At 36.7% G+C, this 5876-nt stretch overlaps 1 non-coding gene across 1 annotated transcript; it reads left to right on the top strand.

Moving 5' to 3' along the window:
- The first annotated feature begins 5299 nt into the window (after window positions 1-5299).
- On the top strand, window positions 5300-5403 carry LOC112746685 (small nucleolar RNA R71). Its single transcript, XR_003174555.1, has one exon. It is a non-coding gene; the product is annotated as a small nucleolar RNA R71 (small nucleolar RNA).
- Window positions 5404-5876: the final 473 nt, after the last annotated feature.

The raw sequence follows: 5876 nt of genomic DNA, 5'->3' as shown, positions 1-5876 counted from the left end.
TTGCTTTGTTAATTTTACCATTGGAATATTCTTAGGATTATTTAATACAAGGATCACTTTTATTTTTAATTGACTATTTTAATTTTTATTTACAATGTCTTTCTTTAATTCCTGTATATATGCTATGAATTTTACATTCCCAATGAGCGAGTAGTTCCCTAACCTGATGGGGAATTGATTGAAAGGAACCTTTGAGTTGGGAAGCCTGAAAGAAAAATTGTAATTGGGTTTATGGTTGGAATGCCTCCTAATCACTAACACCAATCCCTTTTAATTAAGTGGATTGCAACTTGTGAACGGACGTAGCATTCCAACTTGTTTGACTTTCCTTTACCTAGTGAAGGATAACTAAACAGGACAACCTTCAATTGTCAATAAATCCTGAGAGCATTCCAACAATAATAGGGATTCCAACTAATCAATTCCCAGTCAAGGCTTTTATTTACATTATTCAAATTCACCAATTTAATTTCCTGTTTGCTCAATTCAACCCTTTTTGAAAACCTCTGATTAATAAAATAGCACACTTTTCTGCAACTCGTTGGGAGATGACCTGGGATTCATACTCCCAGTATTTTAAATTTCAATTTTCTGTGACACCTTTCTAAATTGATAGGTGGATTTCTGGTGAATTAAGAACTATACTTGCAACGTATATATTTTAACAATTTTTAATTCGCCAATTTCTGCCCGCATCAGTAAGCCCATAGTAGAAGATGTCTAATTGCACCCACTCTGAAAATATTTCAGAGGGGCATTTCCTTAGCATCCCTCTGTACCTCTCCTAGGCATTATAAAGGGATTCATCATCCTCTTGTTTAAAGCCTTGGATGTCCAGCCTTAGCTATGTCATCCTTTTTGGAGGAAAATATTGATTCAGTAATTTGTCTGATAACTGTTTCCATGTTCTTATACTTGCTGTGGGTTGGTTGTTTAACCACCTTTTTGCTTGATCTTTTATAGTAAACAGAAACAGTAACAGCCTGTATACATCCTGATCTACCTCCTTGTCACATACTGTGTCAGCAATTTGCAAGAATTGTGCCAGAAACTCAGTGGGTTCTTCCTGTGGAAGACTGGAATACTGGCAGTTTTGCTGCACCATGACAATGAGCTAAGAATTTAGCTCAAAATTGCCTGCTTTAATGGGAGGTATACAGATACTACTCCCATATGCAGCAGTAGTGGGATTAGCATATGATCCCAGAGTCCTTCTGGACTGTTCATTTCCACTTAGATCCATGATGGACAAAATGAATTGATATGAATTGCAAAGAAAATATATTTTTGTTTTTTTTATTTTATTGAAGTAGAATAAACCAAATTATTAAGATAAATAAAAATAATAAATTAAAATAAAATAAAATAATTAGAAATTAAGATGTAAATTTCAAAAACCAAGAGAAAAATAAATTTGAAAATGAAAATAATTGCTTAATTAAGAAGATTTGAAAAACTTTGGATATGATTTTTGAAAAAGATTTTGAATTTTGAAAAGATTTGATTTTTAAAATAAAAATCTGAACTTTTAAAAATAATTTTCGAAAATTCAATTTAAAATAAAGAGAAAAGATATTTTTGAATTTAATGAGGAAAGAGAAAAACAATAAAATGACACAAGACTTAAAATTTTTAGATCTAATGCTCCTTGTTTTTCGAAAGTTTTGGAGGGAAAACACCAAGGAACACCAAACTCAAAGATTTTAAGATCAAACTACAAAGAAGCCTCAAGAACACCTTGAAGACTCATAAGAACATAAAAAGAACACCAAACTTAAAACTTTTTAGAAAACTAAAAATAAGTTTCAAAAATAAATAAGAAAAATAACAAGAGAACACCAAACTTAAAAGTTTGACATGAGATTTAATAAAAAAAAAATTATTTTTGAAAAATTTTTAAAAGGAGGGTTCCCAATTACCAAGAACATAAGCACAACGCTCTAGCCAATTGAGTTATAAATTTAAAGTGTTTTTAAAAAAAAGTATTTAATGTATATAAATTTTTTTTGAATACTGATAATTTGAAAACGCACAAGAAAAACAAGAAAAGACACAGAACAAGAAAAACTAAAGATCAAACAAGAAAAATAGCAAGAACAACTTGAAGATCAAGAAAGAACAATGAGCACAAATTTCAAAAATTTAAAGGAAAATAAAAGTATGCAATTGACACCAGACTTAAAATATGAATTTAAACTCAAACAGAAAAACTTAATTATTAGTTTATAAAAATTTTTGAAAAATTTAAAAAGAGAAAATAAGGATTTAAAAAAAATCAACCAAAAACAATAATAGAAGACGCAATTTTAGTGACACTAAACTAAAAATAAATTTTTCCTAATCTAAGCAACAAAATAAACCGTCAGTTGTCCAAACTCGAACAATCCCCGGCAACGGCACCAAAAACTTGGGTTGTCCAAGTAATACCTTACGTGAGTAAGGGTCGATCCCACGGAGATTGTCGGTTTAAAGCAAGCTATGGTTATTTTGTAATTCTTAGTCAGGAAATCAATGATAAGAGTGATTATATTTATGAAGAGTAAAAAGCATAAATTAAATAGTACTTGTTATGCAGTAATGGAGAACAGATTGAGGTTTTGGAGATGCTCTGTCTTCTAAATCTCTGCTTTCTTACTGTCTTCTTCTTCACGCACGCAGGTCTCGTTCCATGGCAAACTGTATGTTGGTGGATCACCGTTGTCAATGACCATCCATCCTCTCAGTGAAAATGGTCCAAATGCGCTGTCACCGCACAGCTAATCATCTGTCGGTTCTCACTCATGTTGGAATAGGATCCATTGATCCTTTTGCGTCTGTCAGTACGCCTAGCACTTGTGAGTTTGAAGCTCGTCACAGTCATCCCATCCCAGATCCTACTCGGAATACCACAGACAAGGTTTAGACTTTCCGGATCTCAGGAATGGCCGCCAATAATCCTAGCCTATACCACGAAGACTCTGATCATGAACCAAGAGGCTAAGAGATACACACTCAATCTAAGGTAGAATTGAAGTGGTTGTCAGGCACGCGTTCATAGGTTGAGAATGATGATGAGTGTCACGGATCATCACATTCATCACGGTTAAGTACAAGCGAGTATCTTAGAATAGAAACAAGCGTGATTGAATAGAAAACAAAAGTAATTGCATTAATTCATCGAGACACAGCAGAGCTCTTCACCCCCAACCATGGGGTTTAGAGACTCATGCCATCAGAAATACAATATGAAATGTGTAAAATGTCATTAGGTACAAAATAAAATCTCTAAAAGTTGTTTAAATACTAAACTAGTAACCTAGGTTTACAGAAAATGAGTAAACTATGATAGATAGTGCAGAAATCCACTTCTGGGGCCCACTTGGTGTGTGCTGGGGCTGATACTTGAGCTTTACACATGCCTAGGCTGTTTCTGGAGTTAAATGCCAGGTTGTAATCTGTTTTGGGCATTTAACTCCAACTTGTAACCTGTTTCTGGCGTTTAACGCCAGAATAGGGCAGAGAACTGGCGTTGAACGCCAGTTTGCATCATCTAAAATCGGGCAAAGTATGGACTATTATATATTTCTGGAAAGCCCTGAATGTCTACTTTCCAAAGAAATTGAAAGCACGCCATTTAGACTCCGGTAGCTCCAGAAACTCTACTTTGAGTGTAGGGAGGTCAGAATCCAACAGCATCTACAGTCCTTTTTCAGCCTCTGAATCAGATTTTTGCTCAGGTCCCTCAATTTCAGCCAGAAAATACCTGAAATCACAGAAAAATACACAAACTCATAGTAAAGTCCAGAAATGTGATTCTTATTTAAAAACTAATAAAAATATACTAAAAACTAATCAAATCATACTAAAAACTATGTAAAAGCAATGCCAATAAGTGTATAAATTATCCGCTCATCAGTTAACCATGCATGGACCTGGATCACTACATTTTTCAGGTATACTTCCTATTAAAGCAGAGATAGAACTACCTAAAGGAATAGTTTCTAACTCATTAATTCTATCCTTATGAATGCATAAATCTTTCAGAAATTTGGCATATTTAGGTACTTGCTGAATAACATCAAAAAGGGGAACAGTTACTTCAACCTTTTTGAAAATTTCTACCATTTTAGGATCAAGTTCCATCTGCTTTCTGGACTTCCTTGCAAGATATGAAAATGGGATAGGGATGGCGCCACTTGCAGCATCTGCATCCTTTGGTGCGTCATTCCTTTGTTGAGCTACTTCTTCCTCAACCTTGTCTTGTACTTCCTCTTCAGCATCTTCCATTTCAGCATCTTCTACTTCTATCACATCCTCAGCTGAGGCATGTTCTATTGGGCTCGGCTCCTCGTGGTTCCTCTCTGGCAGTATGGTTCCGGACCTCAAAGTGATAGCATTGATGCCACCCTTGGGGTTAGGTAAGGGTTAAGAAGGAATTCCACCGGAGTTTAAAGGTTGGTTTATAGAAGTAGGTAATGAATCTATCCGGGCGGCGAGAGCTTGTAAAGTGGCATTCAGACCATTTAGAGTAGAGTTCAGTGTAGTCTGCATGTCTTGTTGTCCTTGTGCAAGAGAACGAAGCATCTCGTCGTTTGATGAGGAAGTAGGATAAGTGATTTGTGGTACTTGTTGTTGGTTTTGCTGGGGTCCTTGTGATTGCCTTAAGTGAGGAGCTCTGTAAGGTTGGTTTTGATTCTGCTGTCTGTTGTTGTTATTCCACCTCTGGTTTCCATTGTTGTCTCTGCCTCCTCTGTTATAGTTGTCCCTCCAGCCATGGTTGGAATTTTCCCTCCAACCTTGGTTGGAGTTGTCCTGCCATCCTTGGTTATAATTCCCACCTTGGTTGTAGTTGCCGCCTTGTTGATTGTATCCTTGATTTGGGCGATCATAGAAGTTACGAGTAGCTGCCACAGTGTTATCTTCTTGTTGGAGCTGCGGGCATTCATCAGTATAATGACTATAGTCAGCACATATTCCGCATACTCTTTGGGGTACTAACTGTTGGCTTTGCTGCGATGGGGAAGGCTGAGCTTGTTATTGTTGATTCAACTGTAATTGCTTCAGTAGGTTGGTCATTTCACATATACTTTGTGTAAGAGCAATAGTCTCAGTGCTAGAGGAAACTTCTGCAACAGCTTTTGAATGGGTGCTCTTGTGCTTGTGGTTCTTAGTAGACTCAGCTAAGTCACTGATCAGTTGCCATGCTTTATCTGCGGTCTTGTACTTCTTTAGAGAACCATTACTAGCACCATATAGTGTGGTTTTATCCCGAGGCTTCATGCCTTGAGTGAAATAGCTAATTAACACTAGCCTGTCAATCATGTGATGGGGGCATACGTCTAGAAGATTCTTAAAATGCTCCCAGTACTCATAGAGAGTTTCTGATTCTCCTTAAACAATACATGAGATCTCTTTTCTCAATCTATTTGTAACTTCAGCTAGAAAGTATTTCTCCAAAAATTCTCTCCTGAGTGTATCCCAGTTGGTAACAGTCACTTCAGGTTGGGAGTAGTACCACTCCCTTGCCTTTCCCTCAAGAGAAAATGGGAAGGCTGTTAATAGAATAGAAGTTTCATTCGCACCCTGACGCCTAACAGTAGAACAGGCTGTCTGAAAATCCCTGAGGTGCTTAATGGGCTCCTGAGCAGGTAAGCAATGAAACTTGGGCATTAAGTTGATTAGTGTAGTCTTCAGTTCAAAATCTGCAGCCAGAGTTGGATGATGCACTTGATATGGCTGCATTATAAAATCTGGGGCTCCAGCTTCCTGGAGAGTAATCCTCCTAGGTTCTGCCATTCTATCTGCACGTGAATCAACTGAATCAATAGTAAATGAGCTTGTTTCACTTTTAGATGGTGGTTCAGATTCGCCCTCAGATGAGACTGGTGAATCGATAA

This window comes from Arachis hypogaea, chromosome 14, assembly GCF_003086295.3.
Source record: "Arachis hypogaea cultivar Tifrunner chromosome 14, arahy.Tifrunner.gnm2.J5K5, whole genome shotgun sequence".
In the NCBI taxonomy this organism is placed as follows: domain Eukaryota; kingdom Viridiplantae; phylum Streptophyta; class Magnoliopsida; order Fabales; family Fabaceae; genus Arachis; species Arachis hypogaea.
Note: the sequence above shows the minus strand (reverse complement) of the source record. Positions and strands in the feature narration are given on the sequence as shown.